Genomic DNA, 19,225 nt, shown 5'->3' with positions numbered 1-19,225 from the left:
GCTTGCATCGACGTAACTCTTTACGGCGAACTCTTTTATCACCTCCATAATCGAGAAATATTTCCTTAGTCCTTTAAGGATAATTTTGACCGCTGTCCAGTGATCTACTCCTAGATCACCGTTGTACTCCCTTGCCAAAAAAATGCTAAGGCATACAATAGGACTAGTAAACAACATAGCATACTTTATAGAACCTATGACTGAGGCATAGGGAATGACTTTTCATTCTCTTTCTATTTTCTACCGTGGTCGGGTTTTGAGTCTTTACTCAACTTCACACCTTGCAACACAGGCAAGAACTCCTTCTTTGACTGTTCCATTTTGAACTACTTCAAAATCTTGTCAAGATATGTACTCATTGAAAAAACTTATCAAGCGTCTTGATCTATCTCTATAGATCTTGATGCTCAATGTGTAAGCAGCTTCATCGAGGTCTTTCTTTGAAAAACTCTTTTCAAACACTCCTTTATGCTTTCCAGAAAATTCTACATTATTTCTGATCAACAATATGTCATTCACATATACTTATCAGAAATGTTATAGTGCTCCCACTCACTTTCTTGTAAATATAGGCTTCATTGTAAGTCTGTATAAAATCATATGCTTTGATCACTTTATCAAAGCATATATTCCAACTCTGAGATGCTTGCACCAGTCCATAGATGGATCATTGGAGTTTGCTCACTTTGTTAGCACCTTTAGGATTGACAAAACCTTCCGGTTGCATCATATACAACTCTTCTTTAAGAAATCCATTAAGGAATACAGTTTTGACATCCATTTGCCAGATTTCATAAAATGCGGTAACTGCTAACATGATTCGGACAGACTTTTAAGCATCGATATGGGTGAGAAAATCTCATCGTAGTCAACACATTGAACTTGTCGAAAACATTTTGCAACAATTCAAGCTTTGTAGATAGTAACACTACTATCAGCGTCCGTCTTCCTCTTGAAGATCCATTTATTCTCAATGACTCACCGATCATCGGGCAAGCCAATCAAAGTCCATACTTTGTTCTCATACATGGATCCCATCTCAGATTTCATGGCCTCAAGCCATTTTGCGGAATCTGGGCTCATCATCGCTTCCTCATAGTTCATAGGTTCGTCATGGTCTAGTAACATGACTTCCAGAAAGGATTACCGTACCACTCTGGTGCAGACCATACTCTGGTTGTCCTACGAGGTTAGGTAGTAACTTGATCTGAAGTTTCATGATCATCGTCATCAGCTTCCTCACTAACTGGTGTAGGGATCACTAGAACTGATTTTTGTGATGAACTACTTTCCAATTTGGGAGAAGGTACAATTACCTCATCAAGTTCTACATTCCTCCCACTCACTTCTTTCGAGAGAAACTCCTTCTCTAGAAAGGATCCATTCTTAGCAATGAATGTCTTGCCTTCGGATCTGTGATAGAAGGTGTACCCAATTCTCTCCTTTGGGTATCCTATGAAGACACATTTCTCCGATTTGGGTTTGAGCTTATCAGGATGAAACTTTTTCACATAAGCATCACAACTCCAAACTTTAAGAAACGACAACTTAGGTTTCTTGCCAAACCATAGTTCATACGACGTCGTCTCAACAAATTTAGATGATGTCCTATTTAACGTGAATACAGCTGTCTCTAATGCATAACCCCAAAATGATAGTGGTAAATCGGTAAGAGACATCATAGATCGCACCATATCCAATAAGGTGCGATTACAATGTTCGGACACACCATTATGTTGTGGTGTTCCAGGTGGCGTGAGTTGTGAAACTATTCCACATTGTTTCAAATGAAGACCAAACTCGTAACTCAAATATTCGCCTCCGCAATCAAATCGTAGAAACTTTATTTTCTTGTTACGATGATTTTCCACTTCACTCTGAAATTCTTTGAACTTTTCAAATGTTTCAGACTTATGTTTCATTAAGAAGATATACCCATATCTTACTCAAATCATCTGTGAAGGTCAGAAAATAACGATACCTGCCGCGAGCCTCAACACTCATCGGACTGCATACATCAGTATGTATTATTTCTAACAAGTTTGTTGCTCGCTCCATTGTTCCGGAGAACGGAGTCTTAGTCATCTTGCCCATGAGGCATGGTTCGCAAGCATCAACTGATTCATAATCAAGTGATTTCAAAATCCCATCAGCATGAATTTTCTTCATGCGCTTTACACTAATATGACCTAAACGACAGTGCCACAAATAAGTTGCACTATCATTATTAACTTTGCATCGTTTGGCTTCAATATTATGAATATGTGTATCACTACGACCGAGATTCAATAAACCATTCACCTTGGGTGTATGACCATTGAAGGTTTTATTCATGTAAACAGAACAACAATTATTCTCCGACTTTAAATGAATAACCTATTTCAAAAAACATGATCAAGTCATATTCATGCTTAACGCAAACACCAAATGACATTTATTTAGGTTCAACACTAATCCCGAAAGTATAGGGAGTGTGCGATGATAATCATATCAATCTTGGAACCACTTCCAACACACATCGTCACTTCACCCTTAACTAGTCTCTGTTCATTCTGCAACTCCCGTTTCGAGTTACTAATCTCAACAACTGAACTAGTATCAAATACTGAGGGGTTGCTATAAACACTAGTAAGTACACATCAATAACATGTATATCAAATAAATCTTTGTTTACTTTGCCATCCTTCTTATCCGCAAAATACTTGGGGCAGTTCCGCTTCTAGTGACTAGTCCCTTTGCAGTAGAAGCACTTAGTCTCAGGCTTAGGTCTAGACTTGGGCTTCTTCACTTAAGCAGCAACTTGCTTGCCATTCTTCTTGAAGTTCCCCTTCTCCCCTTCGCCCTTTTCTTGAAACTAGTGGTCTTATCAACCATCAACACTTGATGCTTTTCTTGATTTCTACCTTCATCAATTTCAGCATCACGAAGAGTTGGGAATCATTTCCGTTATACCTTGCATATTATAGTTCATCACGAAGTTCTAGCAACTTGGTGATAGTGACTAGAGAACTCTGTCAATCACTATCTTATCTGGAAGATTAACTCCCACTTGATTCAAGTGATTGTTGTACTCAGACATTCTGAGCACATGCTCAGTTGCTGAGCCATTCTCCTACATCTTGTAGGCAAAGTGCTTGTCAAAGGTCTCATACCTTTTGACATGGGCATGAGTCTGAAATACTAATTTCAACTCTTGGAACATCTTATATGCTCCGTGGCGTTCAAAACATTTTTTGATATCCCGGTTCTAAGCCGTAAAGCATGGTGCACTAAACTATCAAGTAGTCATCATACCGAGCTTTTGTCAAACGTTCATAACGTCTGCATATGCTCCTGCAATAGGTCTGTCACCTAGCGGTGCATCAAGGACATAATTCTTCTGTGCAGCAATGAGGATAATCCTCAGATCACGGATCCAATCCGCATCATTGCTACTATCATCTTTCAAAATAGTTTTCTCTAGGAACATATCATCAATAAAATAGGGAAGCTATACACGAGCAATTGATCTACAACATAGATATGCAAATACTATCAGGACTAAGTTCATGATAATTTAAGTTCAATTAATCATATTACTTAAGAACTCCCACTTAGATAGACATCCCTCTAATCATCTAAGTGATCACGTGATCCAAATCAACTAAACCATAACTGATCATCACGTGAAATGGAGTAGTTTTCAATGGTGAACATCACTATGTTGATCATATCTACTATATGATTCACGCTCGACCTTTCGGTCTTAGTGTTCCGAGGCCATATCTGCATATGCTAGGCTCGTCAAGTTTAACCCGAGTATTCTGCGTGTGTAAAACTGTCTTACACCCGTTGTAGATGAACGTTGAGCTTATCACACCCGATCATCACGTGGTGTCTCGGCACGACGAACTTTGGCAACGGTGCATACTCAGGGAGAACACTTGTACCTTGAAATTTAGTGAGAGATCATCTTATAATGCTACCATCGAACTAAGCAGAAATAAGATGTATAAAAGATAAACATCACATGCAATCCAAATATGTGACATGATATGGCCATTATCATATTGTGCTTTTGATCTCCATCTGCAAAGTACTGTCATGATCTCCATTGTTACCGGCATGACACCATGATCTCCATCATCTTGATCTTTTATCAACGTGTCATCACATGGTCGTCTCACCAGTTATTGCTTTTGCAACTATTGCTATCGCATAGCGATAAAGTAAAGCAATTACATGGCACTTGCATCTTATGCAATAAAGAGACAACCATAAGGCTTCTGCAAGTTGCGGATAACTTCAACAAAACATGATCATCTCATACAAAAACTTATATCATGTCTTGACCATATCACATCCCTTGCAAAAACAAGTTAGACGTCCTCTACTTTGTTGTTGCAAGTTTTACGTGGCTGCTACGGGCTGAGCAAGAACCGTTCTTACCTACGCATCAAAAACCACAATGATAGTTCGTCAAGTTAGTGTTGTTTTAACATTCTCAAGGACCGAGCATAGCCACACTCGGTTCAACTAAAGTTGGAGAAACTGACACCCGCCAGCCACCTGTGTGCAAAGCATGTCAGTAGAACCAGTCTCACGTAAGCATACACGCAATGTCGGTCCAGGCCGCTTCATCCAACAATACCGTCGAACCAAAGCATGACATGCTGGTAAGCAGTATGACTTGTATCGCCCACAACTCACTTGTGGTCTACTCGTGCATATAACATCTACGCAATAACCTAGCTCTGATGCCACTGTTGGGGAACGTAGTAATTTCAAAAAAAATCCTACGCACACACAGGATAATGGTTATGCATAGCAACGAGAGGGGAGAGTGTGTCTACCTACCCTCGTAGACCGAATGTGGAAGCGTTAGCAAAACGCAGTTGATGTAGTCGTACGTCTTCACGATCCGACCGATCCAAGTATCGAACGCACGTCACCTCCGAGTTCTGCACACGATCAACTCGATGACTTCCCGCGAGCTCCGATCCAGCAAAGCTTCACAGGAGAGTTTCCTCAGCACGACGACATGGTGACGGTGATGATGATGCTACCAACGCAGGGCTTCGCCTAAGCACCACTACGATATGATCGAGGTGGATTATGGTGGAGGGGGGCACCGCACACGGCTAAGAGATCAATGATCAATTGTTGTGTCTTTGGGGTGCCCCCTGCCCTCGTATATAAAGGAGCAAGGGGGAGGAGGCGGCCGGCCAGGGAGGGGCGCGCCAAGGGGGAATCCTACTCCCACTAGGAGTAGGACTCCTCCTATTCCTAGTAGGAGTAGGAGAGGGGGAAGGAAAGGGAGAGGAGGAGAAGGAAAGAAGGGCCCGGCCCCCTTGCCCTAAACCAATTCAGTTTGGGCCTTGGGGGGCATGCCCCACGCTTCCCTTGATGCTCTCTATTTGCACTAAGGCCCATGTAGGCCCATTAAGCCCCCCGGGGGGGGGGGGGGTCCGGTAACCCCCCGGTACTCCGGTTTATGTCCGAAACCTTTCGGAACCTTTCCGGTGTCCGAACATAGTTGTCCAATATATCGATCTTTATGTCTCGACCATTTCGAGACTCCTCATCATGTCCATGATCATATTCGGGACTCTGAACTACCTTCGGTACATCAAAACACAAAAACACATAATACCGATCGTCACCGAACTTTAAGCGTGCGGACCCTACGGGTTCGAGAACTATGTAGACATGACCGAGACACGTCTCCGGTCAATAACCAATAGCGGAACCTGGATGCTCATATTGGTTCCCACATATTCAACGAAGATCTTTATCGGTCAAACCGCATAACAACATACGTTGTTCCCTTTGTCATTGGTATGTTACTTGCCCGAGATTCGATCATCGGTATCTCAATACCTAGTTCAATATCGTTACCAACAAGTCTCTTTACTCATACCGTAATACATCATCCCACAACTAACTCATTAGGTATATTGCTTGCAAGGCTTATAGTGATGTGCATTACCGAGAGGGCCCAGAGATACCTCTCCGACAATCGGAGTGACAAATCCTAATATTGATCTATGCCAACTCAACAAGTACCATCAGAGACACCTGTAGATCACCTTTATAATCACCCAGTTACGTTGTGATGTTTGGTAGCACACAAAGTGTTCCTCCGGTATTCGGGAGTTGCATAATCTCATAGTCATAGGAACATGTATAAGTCATGAAGAAAGCAATAGCAACAAACTAAACGATCATCGTGCTAAGCTAACAGATGGGTCAAGTCAATCACATCATTCTCTAATCATGTGATCCCGTTAATCAAATGACAACCCATGTTTATGGTTAGGAAACATAACCATCATTGGTTGAATGAGCTAGTCAAGTAGAGGCAAACTAGTGACACTCTGTTTGTCTATGTATTTACACATGTACTAAGTTTCCGGTTAATACAATTCTAGTATGAATAATAAACATTTATCATGATATAAGGAAATATAAATAACAACTTTATTATTGCTTCTAGGGCATATTTCCTTCAGTAGCATGCAATTGCAAAAAATTCCTACGCTCACGCAAGATCTATCTAGGATATGCATAGCAACAAGAGGGGGAGAGTGTGTCCACATACCCTTGTAGACCGAAAGCGGAAGCATTCGACAACGCGGTTGATGTACTCGAACTTCATCTCGTTCCGACCGATCAAGTACCGAACGTACGACACCTCCGAGTTCTGCACACGTTCAGCTCGATGACGTCCCTCGAACTCTTGATCCAGCAAAGTGTCGAGGGAGAGTTTCGTTAGCACAATGGTGATGGTGAAGTGATCCGCGCAGGGCTTCGCCTAAGCACTATGACAATATGACCGGAGGCGTAAACTATGGACGGGGGCGCCGATCACGGCTAGGAATCAATGTTGTGTATTCTAGCGGTGCCCCCCATATATATAGGTGGGAGAGGGAAGGGAGCAGCAAGGGGTGCCCCAAGTAGGAGGGATCCTACTTGGGCGCCTCCTCCAAGTTGGCCTCCCCCTTCCATATGCGTCGGAGGGGGAAGGTAAGAGAGGGGAGAGGGGAAGGAAAGGTGGTGGCTGAATCCTCCCCTTTCCTTCTCCCTTCCCTCCTTTCCTTTTCCTCCTATTTAGGCCTATAAGGGGCGCACCAACCCCTAAGGGACTGGTCTGTCCCTCTCTTGGCCCATTAGGCCCATATAGTTTGTCGGGGGTTGCCCGGAACCCCTTCCGGTGACCCAATACGTACCCGGTACCCCCGGAACACTTCTGGTGTCCGAATACTATCGTCCTATATATGAATCTTTACCTCTCGAACATTTCGAGACTCCTCGTCATGTCCGTGATCTCATCCGGGACTCCAAACAACATTTGGTCACCAAATCACATAACTCATATAATACAAAATCGTCATCAACGTTAAGCGTGCAGACCCTATGGGTTCGAGAACTATGTAGACATGACCGAGACACCTCTCTGGTCAATAACCAACAGCGGAACCTAGATGCTCATATTGGTTCCTACATATTATACGAAGATCTTTATCAGTCGTACCGTAATGACAACATACGTTATTCCCTTTGTCATCGGTATGTTACTTGTCCGAGATTCGATCATCGGTATCTTCATACCTAGTTCAATCTCGTTACCGGCAAGTATTTTTACTCGTTCTATAATACATCATCCCATAACTAACTCATTAGTCACATTGCTTAAAAGCCTTATCATGATGTGTATTACCGAGAGGGCCCAGAGATACCTCTCCGATACTCGGAGTGACAAATCCTAATCTCGATCTATGCCAACCCAACAAACACATTCGGAGATACCCGTAGAGCATCTTTATAATTTTTTGACGAAAAACAGCATTGTGATGATTTCATTCATTAAGGTAAGATGAGCCACCCCAAGAGATACAGTTCAAGATTTACAGAACGGCTGAGAGCCAGAAAGGAGAAGTAAAAGCTATACAAATGTACCCATGGAAGGAGGAAAGAATGCTATCCTGCGTCAGTCCATTGAGCTCCTCTGAATCCAGCGATTCTCCAAGAATTAAGCTCGTTGATGATGCTCTCAGCGACCTTTAGGAAATGGGTTACCTTGTTATTGAATATACGGTTGTTTCTTCCACTCCATACATTCCAGGAAACCGCCATGATTAGAGATGAGAGATCCTTTTTTCTGCTTGTACCTATACCATCCAGAGCCTTTAACCACCAGTCCAATAGAGAGCCACCATGAGCAGTAGGCAAGAGGTTGAAGGGAAACTTATATATCGCCAAGCAATAGCCCCAGATTCCAGCCGTGAAAGGGCAACTAGCTACAAGGTGTAGGCTGTCTTCCATCCCTAAATGACATAGTTGACAGACCGGGTTGTGAGGCCAACCCCGCTTTGCAAGGTTATCTGCAGTCAAACATTTGCCCTGTACAAAGAGCCAGTTGAAGAATCTTATTTTTGGTGGAACCTTAATATGCCATATGATCTCAGATAGAGGAGAATCAATCTTGCCCCAGAATTGACATAGGTAAGCTGACTTAGCATTGTATCTTCCATCAGACGACCATTTCCAAATGAACTCATCCTCTAGGTTGGACAGAGTGATCACCCTCAATCTGTGCCAGAATTCAATATATTCGCGCAGCACGTCGATGCCTGATACGTCTCCAACATATCTATAATTTTTGATTGCTCCATGCTACTTTATCTACTGTTTTGGACTATATTGGGCTTTATTTTCCACTTTTATATTATTTTTGGGACTAACCTATTAGCCGAAGGCCCAGCCCAGAATTGCTATTTTTTTGCCTATTTCAGTATTTCGAGGAAACAGAATATCAAACGGAGTCCAAACGGAATGAAACCTTCGGGAACGTGATCTTCTCACCGAACGTGATCCAGGAGACTTGGACCCTACTCCAAGAAGTTTCCGGGGAGGTCACGAGGGTGGAGGGCGCGCCCCCTGGGCGCCCCCCTGCCTCATGGGCCCCTCGGAGCTCCACCGACGTGCTCCTTCTGCCTATATATCTCCATATACCCTAAAAACATCCGGGAGCAACATAGATCTGGAGTTCCGCCGCCAGAAGCCTCCGTAGCCACCGAAAGCCAATCTAGACCCGTTCCAGCACCCTGCCGGAGGGGGCAATCCTTCTCCGGTGGCCATCTTCATCATGCCGGTGCTCTCCATGACGAGGAGGGAGTAGTTCTCCCTCGGGGCTGAGGGTATGTACCAGTAGCTATGTGTTTGATCTCTCTCTCTCTCTCTCTCTCTCTCTCTCTCGTGTTCTTGAGATGATACAATCTTGATGTATCGCGAGCTTTGCTATTATATTTGGATCCTATGATGTTTCTTCCCCCCTCTACTCTCTTGTAATGAATTGAGTTTCCCCTTTGAAGTTATCTTATCGGATTGAGTCTTTAAAGATTTGAGAACACTTGATGTATGTCTTGCCGTGGATATCTGTGGTGACAATGGGATATCACGTGATTCACTTGATGTATGTTTTGGTGATCAACTTGCGGGTTCCACCCATGAACCTATGCATAGGGGTTGGCACACGTTTTCGTCTTGATTCTCCGGTAGAACTTTGGGGCACTCTTTGAGGTCCTTTGTGTTGGTTGAATAGATGAATCTGAGATTGTGTGACGCATATCATATAATATACCCATGGATACTTGAGGTGACATTGGAGTATCTAGGTGACATTAGGGTTTTGGTTGATGTGTGTCTTAAGGTGTTATTCTAGTACGAACTCTAGGGCTGTTTGTGACACTTATAGGAATAGGCCAACGGATTGAGTGGAAAGAATAACTTTGAGGTGGTTTCGTACCCTACCATAATCTCTTCGTTCGTTCTCCGCTATTATTGACTTTGGAGTGACTCTTTGTTGCATGTTGAGGGATAGTTATGTGATCCAATTATGTTAGTATTGTTGAGGGAACTTACACTAGCGAAAGTATGAACCCTAGGCCTTATTTCCTATCATTGCAATACCGTTTACGCTCACTTTTATCACTTGCTACCTTGCTGTTTTTATTATTTCAGATTACAAATACCTTTATCTACCATCCATATACCACTTGTATCACCATCTCTTCGCCGAACTAGTGCATCTATACAATTTACCATTATATTGGGTGTGTTGGGGACACAAGAGACTCTTTGTTATTTGGTTGCAGGGTTGCTTGAGAGAGACCATCTTCATCCTACACCTCCTACGGATTGATAAACCTTAGGTCATCCACTTGAGGGAAATTTGCTACTATCCTACAAACCTCTGCACTTGGAGGCCCAACAACGTCTACAAGAAGAAGGTTGTGTAGTAGACATCAAGCTCTTTTCTGGCGCCGTTGCCGGGGAGGCTAGGTAAGTGAAGGTATATCTTTAGATCTTGCAATCAAATCTTTTTGTTTCTTGTTTTAGCACTAGTCTAGTTTATAAAAGAAAACTACTAAAAAAAATGGAATTGAGTTTGTCTCATACGCTTCACCTTTTTAATATCTTTCGTGAGTATGATGGAAAGGATAATTGTGCTCAAGTGCTAGAAGAAGAAATCTCTAAATTGTTTGGCACTAAATATGTGAATGATGAGCATGATTGCAATGTTGTTAGTATGAATTCCTTGAATATCCATGATGCTAATGATATGCAAAGCCACAAGCTTGGGGAAGCTATGTTTGATGAAGATGATATTTTTTGTCCCCCAAGCTTTGATGAGCAAATTTACTATGATGAAAGAATGCGTCCTATCTATGATGATTATTGTGATGACACGTATGCTATAAAGAATAATGATAACCATGAAACTTGTCATCTTGATCTTCATTTTCAATCACATGATAGCTATTTTGTTGAGTTTGCTCTCACTATTATTCATGAGAAGAATTTTGCTTATGTGGAGAGTAGTAAATTTTCTATGCTTGTAGATCATGAAAAGAATGCTTTAGGTGCTGGTTATATTGTTGAATTCATTCATGATGCTACTGAAAATTATTATGAGGGAGGAATATATGCTTGTAGGAATTGCAATAATATCAAGTTTCCTCTCTATGTGCTTAAATTTTTGAAGCTATGCTTGTGTTACCCTCCTATGCTAGTTGATTATTGTTCTCATAAGTTGTTTGCTCATAAAATCCCTATGCATAGGAAGTGGGTTAGACTTAAATGTGCTAGTCATATTCTTCATGATGCTCTCTTTATGTTTCAATTCTTATCTTTTATGTGAGCATCATTGAAATCATAATGCCTAGCTAGGGGCATTAAATGATAACGCTTGTTGGGAGACAACCCAATTTTATTTTTGTTTCTTGCTCTTTGGTTCTGTTTAGGAATAAATAATCCATCTAGATTCTGTTTAGATGTGGTTTTATCTTTTAATTAGTGTTTGTGCCAAGTTAAACCTATTAGATCTTCTTGGAAGATAGTTATTTGATCTTGCTGTAATTTCCAGAATCTTTGCGCTCAGTGCCCGAATTGTCAAAAATCACCAGAACGTGATAAAATAGTGATTCCAATTGCTTATGATCAATAAACAAATTGACCAGGTCGTCTAATTTTGGTAGAATTTTTTGGGTTCCAGAAGTTTGCGTTAGTAACAGATTACTACAGACTGTTCTGTTTTTGACAGATTCTGTTTTGCGTGTGTTGTTTGCTTATTTTGATGAATCTATGGCTAGTAAAATAGTTTATAAACCATAGAGAAGTTGGAATACAGTAGGTTTAACACCAATACAAATAAATAACAAGTTCACTACAGTACCTTAAAGTAGTCTTCTGTTTTCTTTCTCTAACGGAGCTCACGAGATTTCTATTGAGTTTTGTGTTGTGAAGTTTTCAAGTTTTGGGTGAATCCTTTTGATGGATTATGGAACAAGGAGTGGCAAGAGCCTAAGCTTGGGGATGCCCATGTCACCCCCAAGATAATCCAAGGACACCAAAAAGTCAAAGCTTGGGGATGCCCCGGAAGGCATCCCCTCTTTCGTCCACTTCCATCGGTAATTTACTTGGAGCTATATTTTTATTCACCACATGATATGTGTTTTGCTTGGAGCGTCTTGTATTATTTGTGTCTTTGCTTGTTAGTCTACCACAATCATCCTTGCTGTACACACCTTTTGAGAGAGCCATGCATGAATTGAAATTTGTTAGAATACTCTATGTGCTTCACTTATATCTTTTTGAGCGTGATAATTTTTGCTCTAGTGCTTCACTTAGATCTTTTAGAGCACGGTGGTGGTTTGTTTAAAAAAAACTTGATCTCTCATGCTTCACTTATATTATTTTGAGAGTCGTTAATAGCATGGTAATTTGCTTAATGTTAATATACTTGGTATTCAAGATATGTGAAACTTTCTTTTTAGTGGGTTGAATACTAAGATAAGTTTGATGCTTGATAATTGTTTTGAGATATGGAGGTGATAATATCATAGTCGTGCTAGTTGAGTAGTTGTGAATTTGAGAAATACTTGTGTTGAAGTTAGCAAGTCCCGTAGCATGCACGTATGGTTAAAGTTGTGTAACAAATTTGAAGCATGAAGTGTACCTGGCTTGTGCATCCTTATGAGTGGCGGTCAGGGACGAGCGATGGTCTTTTCCTACCAATCTATCCCCCTAGGAGCATGTGCGTAGTACTTGATTTTTTGATGACTTCTAAATTTTTGCAATAAGTATATGATTTCTTTTGACTAATGTTGAGTCCATGGATTATACACACTTTTACCTTTCCGCCATTTGCTAGCCTCTTCGGTACCGTGCATTGCCCTTTCTCACATTGAGAGTTGGTGCAAACTTCGCCGGTGCATCCAAACCCCGTGATATGATACGCTCTTTCACACATAAACCTCCCTATATCTTCCTCAAAACAGCCACCATACCTACCTATCATGGCATTTCCATAGCCATTCCGAGATATATTGCCATGCAACTTCCACCATCATCATCATCATCATCATGACATGCTTTACTTTTGTCATATTGCCATTGCATGATCTTGTAGTTGACATCGTGTGGCAAAGCCACCATGCATTATTTTTCATACATGTCACTCTTGATTCATTGCACCATCCCGGTACACCGCCGGAGGCATTCATATAGAGTCATATCTTGTTCTAGTATCGAGTTGTAATCATTATGTTGTAATCAATAGAAGTGTGATGATCAGCATTATTAGAGCATTGCCCAATCAAAAAAAAGAGAGAAAGGCCAAAAAAGAAAAAAAAGAAAGGGCCCAAAAAAGAGAAAATAAAAAGGGCAATGCTACTATCTCTTTTTCCACACTTGTGCTTCAAAGTAGCACCTTGTTCTTCATGTAGTGAGTCTCATATATTGTGCTTCAAAGTAGCACCATGATTTTCATATAGTGAGTCTCATAAGTTGTCTTGTTCATACTAGTGGGAATTTTTCATTATAGAACTTGGCTTGTATATTCCAACGATGGGCTTCCTCAAAATGCCCTAGGTCTTCATGAGCAAGCAAGTTGGATGCACACCCACTAGTTTTCTTTTGTTGAGCATTCTTAGCTCTAGTGCATCCGTTGCATGGCAATCCCTACTCCTTGCGTTAACATCGATTGATGGGCATCTCCATAGCTCATTGATTAGCCTCGTTGATGTGAGACTTTCTCCTTTTTTGTCTTCTCCACACAATCCCCATCATCATATTCTATACCACCCATAGTGCTATGTCCATGGCTCGCACTCATGTATTGCGTGAAGGTTGAAAAAGTTTGAGATTATTTGAGTATGAAACAATTGCTTGGCTTGTCATCGAGGGTATAGAAGTTGGGAACATCTTTGTGTGACAAAAATGAAGCATAGCCTAACTATATGATTTTGTAGGGATGAACTTCCTTTGGCCGTGTTATTTTGAGATGACATAATTGTTTAATTAGTATGCTTGAAGTATTATCATTTTTATGTCAATATGAACTTTTGTCTTGAACCTTCCAGATCTGAATATTCATACCATGATTAAGAAGATTTACATTGAAATTATGCCAAAGTATCACTCCACATCAAAAATTCTCTTTTTATCATTTACCTACTCGAGAACGAGCAGGAATTAAGCTTGGGGATGCCTGATACGTCTCCAACGTATCTATAATTTTTGATTGCTCCATGCTACTTTATCTACTATTTTGGACTATATTGGGATTTATTTTACACTTTTATATTATTTTTGGGACTAACCTATTAACCGGAGGCCCAGCCCAGAATTGCTGTTTTTTTGCCTATTTTAGTATTTCGAGGAAACAGAATATCAAACGGAGTCCAAACGGAATGAAACCTTCGGGAACGTGATCTTCTCACCGAACGTGATCCAGGAGACTTGGACCCTACTCCAAGAAGTTTCCGGGGAGGTCACGAGGGTGGAGGGCGCGCCCCCCTGGGCGCGCCCCCCTGCCTCGTGGGCCCCTCGGAGCTCCACCGACGTGCTCCTTCTGCCTATATATCTCCATATACACTAAAAACATCCGGGAGCAACATAGATCAGGAGTTCCGCCGCCAGAAGCCCCCGTAGCCACCGAAAGCCAATCTAGACCCGTTCCGGCACCCTGCCGGAGGGGGCAATCCTTCTCCGGTGGCCATCTTCATCATCCTGGTGCTCTCCATGACGAGAAGGGAGTAGTTCTCCCTCGGGGCTGAGGGTATGTACCAGTAGCTATGTGTTTGATCTCTCTCTCTCTCATGTTCTTGAGATGATACAATCTTGATGTATCGCGAGCTTTGCTATTATATTTGGATCCTATGATGTTTCTTCCCCCATCTACTCTCTTGTAATGAATTGAGTTTCCCCTTTGAAGTTATCTTATCGGATTGAGTCTTTAAAGATTTGAGAACACTTGATGTATGTCTTGCCGTGGATATCTGTGGTGACAATGGGATATCACGTGATTCACTTGATGTATGCTTTGGTGATCAACTTGCGGGTTCCACCCATGAACCTATGCATAGGGGTTGGCACACGTTTTTGTCGTGATTCTCCGGTAGAACTTTGGGGCACTCTTTGAGGTCCTTTGTGTTGGTTGAATAGATGAATCTGAGATTGTGTGACGCATATCATATAATATACCCACGGATACTTGAGGTGACATTGGAGTATCTAGGTGACATTAGGGTTTTGGTTGATGTGTGTCTTAAGGTGTTATTCTAGTACGAACTCTAGGGCTGTTTGTGACACTTATAGGAATAGCCCAACGGATTGATTGGAAAGAATAACTTTGAGGTGGTTTCGTACCCTACCATAATCTCTTCGTTCGTTCTCCGCTATTAGTGACTTTGGAGTGACTCTTTGTTGCATGTTGAGGGATAGTTATGTGATCCAATTATGTTAGTATTGTTGAGGGAACTTACACTAGCGAAAGTATGAACCCTAGGCCTTATTTCCTATCATTGCAGTACCGTTTACGCTCACTTTTATCACTTGCTACCTTGCTGTTTTTATTATTTCAGATTACAAATACCTTTATCTACCATCCATATACCACTTGTATCACCATCTCTTCGCCGAACTAGTGCACCTATACAATTTACCATTGTATTGGGTGTGTTGGGGACACAAGAGACTCTTTGTTATTTGGTTGCAGGGTTGCTTGAGAGAGACCATCTTCATCCTAGGCCTCCTACGGATTGATAAACCTTAGGTCATCCACTTGAGGGAAATTTGCTACTGTCCTACAAACCTCTGCACTTGGAGGCCCAACAACGTCTACAAGAAGAAGGTTGTGTAGTAGACATCAATGCCTGGGTTGCGCTTGAGAAGGGTGACCCATTTTCTATTGGTGAGACCTTTAGCCAATGATATTTTTCTATTCTTGCTGTTCTTGAAAATGTTAGGAAATGAAACAGCCGGAGTCTCGCCGCCGAGCCAGTGATCATGCCAAAAGGAGATCCTAATGCTGTTGCCAATCTTGATGGAGGTACAAGCAGTGAAAAGGGCCTTAACATGCTTATCAACAGGAAGCTGCAGACCTTGCCATGGCTTATCCGGATCTGTGGCGCGCTGCCAAAGCCAGTGAACTTTAAGCGCTCACCCCTGAGCTTGTAGGTCATGGATGCCCAGCCCGCCAATGGAGATGGGTGAGCACCCCTGAGTCCAGCGGACAAGGCATTTGCCTCCACAGACGGCATTAGAGCCAGCCCATAAGAAAGCACGACGTAGTTTGTCAATTTTCTTGCTGACCCATTTTGGTTGATGAACAGCTAGCAGAAGGAAAATTGGCATTGCTGAGATTACAAACTTTACAAGCACCATTCTACCAGTGGAGGAGATCCACCTAGCTTTCCAACCAGCAATCTTCTTAATTAACTTGTCAAGTAGGTCTTGGAAGTCAACGACCTTTAGCCGCCTATCAGACAGAGGCATCCCGAGGTAAGTGCAGGGGAAGCTAGCCAACTGGCATCCAAGAGCCAGCTGCAAGGGAGTAAGATCAAGGCCATCACACCGGATAGGTAGGATCTTGCTTTTAGCCAGATTAGTGACGAGACCAGTTGCTTCTCCAAAAATCTTCAGCACCTCAGTTACTACCTCAAAATCATGCATTTCAGGCTTGAGGAAAATGATGACATCGTCTGCATAAATAGATGCACGATGTTTAACCAATTGATTGCCCAGTGGGGATAGAATGTTGCTCCTCTGCGCTTTATCCAGCAACCTCCCAAGGCAGTCCACTACAAGCACAAAGAGCAATGGGGAGAGGGGATCTCCCTGCCTGAGGCCCTTACGATGAAGGATTTGTTAAGTGCAATTGGAGTTGACTAAGATTCTTGTGGAAGCAGAGAAGAAGAGGGCAGAGATCCATCCTCTCCACTTTGGTCCAAAACCCAATTCTTGAAGAAGCTTAAGCAGAAACTCCCATGAAACTGAATCAAAGGCTTTGGATATATCCAACTTAAGCATAACAGAAGGGATTTTTTTCTGCCTCAAGTCCTTAGCCATTGCCTGAAGATAGACAAAGTTATCATGTATGCTTCGACCCTTTATGAATGCATTTTGACATGGGGAAGTTAACTTGTTCATCCATGGTTGCAGTCTGGCAGCCAACATTTTGGCAATTAACTTTGCGAAGAAGTGGATTAGGCTAATGGGCCTAAAGTCCTGAGGCCTAACAGCACCCTGGTGTTTTGGCAGCAAAGCAATAACAGCACTATTAAGCAGAAATAAGTTTTGAGTGTTCAACCCTTGGAAATGTCTCAAAGCAGCAATTAAGTCATGTTTGACAGTGTCCCAACACCCGCGAAAGAAGAGACCATTGTAACCATCAGGACCAGGAGACTTCTCTGGGTGCATATCAAAAATGGCCTTTTTGATTTCCTCCTCCGAGAAGGCAAGTTCAAGGGAAGCTAGATCACAGACAGCTAGGTCAAGAGCTTCTAGATTCAAAGAAGAATTTCTGGGTTGATAAGTGCCAAGAAGATCGTTAAAATGTTGCCAAATATGCTGCTCTTTGTTTTGCTGGTCCGTATACTCAGTCTCATGAACTAAGATAGAAGTAATGAAATTCTTCCTTCTTCTAGCAGTGGCCTTCAAGTGAAAAAACCGAGAATTGCAGTCCCCCTCCTTGAGTCTGAGAAATCTGGAACGTTGGCGCAGCATACATCTGTCCAAGGCAGCAAAACCAAGGCTCATCATCTTTAACTTGCCTCTGAAGGTGTGTTCCTCGGGGGTGAGCATCCTATTATCCCTAGCAATATCCAATTGTAATATGAGCTCATGAACAATTCTGGTTCTTAACTGAATATCACTCAACAGAGAGGAGGCCCAAGACTTGAGCTGCTTGGCGGTGAAAGATAATTTGTTATGCAAATTGGTGTAAGGGTCACTCGACTTGGTAGCCTTATCCCAAGCTGCAATAATGACTTCATTGAACCCCTCTAGCCGAACCCACATATTTTCAAACATGAATCTCCTTTGCGGCCTGAACAAAGCACTACTTGTAAGAAGGAGCGGACAATGATCTGAATCAGCCGAGGAAAGGCCTTGTAAAAGAGCATTGGGAAAAAGTTTGTTCCAAGGCTGATTATAGAGAACCCTGTCGAGTCTGACCAAGATAGTGTGTAGTTGCTCATTACTCCAAGTATACCTTCTACCATGCAAGTACATGTCCTTGAGATCCAGTCGATTCATAAAGTTTCTGAATGCGTTAATCAACCCTCTATTGATATTACCAGTGCTTTTGTCAGCTGCAGCAGCAATCAAGTTGAAAGCAGCAATATGCCTGGCTTACTTGCAATGGTGGCACCTCACCGGGTTTCTGCAGCTAGCGACGAAGTGGTGTGGGGAGAGGCACTTGAAGCAGCAGTTTGAGGGCGGTCTGGGATCCATGGCGCGGCCTTGTCTTCCCTGGGCAGCAGCCTCCGCACGTGAGCGCGTCCGCGTCGGGACGGGCAGCCTCGGCTGCGGAGAATGCATGAGATGGCCGGGGAGTCCACGCCTCTGCCGTCCTTGGACCAGAGTCCAGCCCCCTGGATCTTGGCCAGCTCCGTCAAGGCCGCGCTGGGGCGCGCTGTTACCCGACGGGCAAGATGAAGCGGTGCCAGAGGGAGCCTGCAGAACCGCCGGGCTTCCGCAAGGATCAGGAAAAGGTGATCCCCTCGTTACTGCCGCATAGGAAGGACGTGGACCGACTGGAGGGGATGGAGAACGAGGCGAGTCATCGGTGTTTGAGCTCTGCGCAGAGAGACTCACCCGCTCCGAACCAGAAGCGTGTGCGGCGAGAGATCCGGAGAAGGAGTTGCCCGATCTGGTAGTCACCGGGGAACAAGCGGATGCGGAGGGTGTGTAGCCTGCGGCGACCTGGCTAGGGGTGCAGGAGCTAGCGGGCGCTAGGCTGAGGGCCGGCATGGCGCACGGCGGCCGAGGTGGCCGCCGGGATGAGGCGGTGGATGGGAGCCCTAGCTAGCTAGTGGATGTTGCGTATATCTTATTGTATTATCTCGGCTACAGCTCTAATCTTGATCTATGCCAACCCAACAAAAACCTTCGGAGATACCTGTAGAGCACCTTTATAATCACCTAGTTACGTTGTGACGTTTGATAGCACACAAGGTATTCCTTCGGTATCTGGGAGTTGCATAATCTCATAGTCGAAGGAATATGTATTTGACATGAAGAAAGCAATAGCAATAAAACTGAACGATCAACATGCTAAGCTAACAGATGGGTCTTGTGCATCACATCATTCTCCTAATGATGTGATCCCGTTCATCAAATGACAACACATGTCTATGGTTAGGAAACTTAACCATCTTTGATTAACGAGCTAGTCTAG

Source organism: Triticum dicoccoides, chromosome 4A, assembly GCF_002162155.2.
Source record: "Triticum dicoccoides isolate Atlit2015 ecotype Zavitan chromosome 4A, WEW_v2.0, whole genome shotgun sequence".
Lineage (NCBI taxonomy): Eukaryota > Viridiplantae > Streptophyta > Magnoliopsida > Poales > Poaceae > Triticum > Triticum dicoccoides.
The sequence above is the reverse complement of the archived record's forward strand: the minus strand, read 5'-3'. Positions refer to the sequence as shown.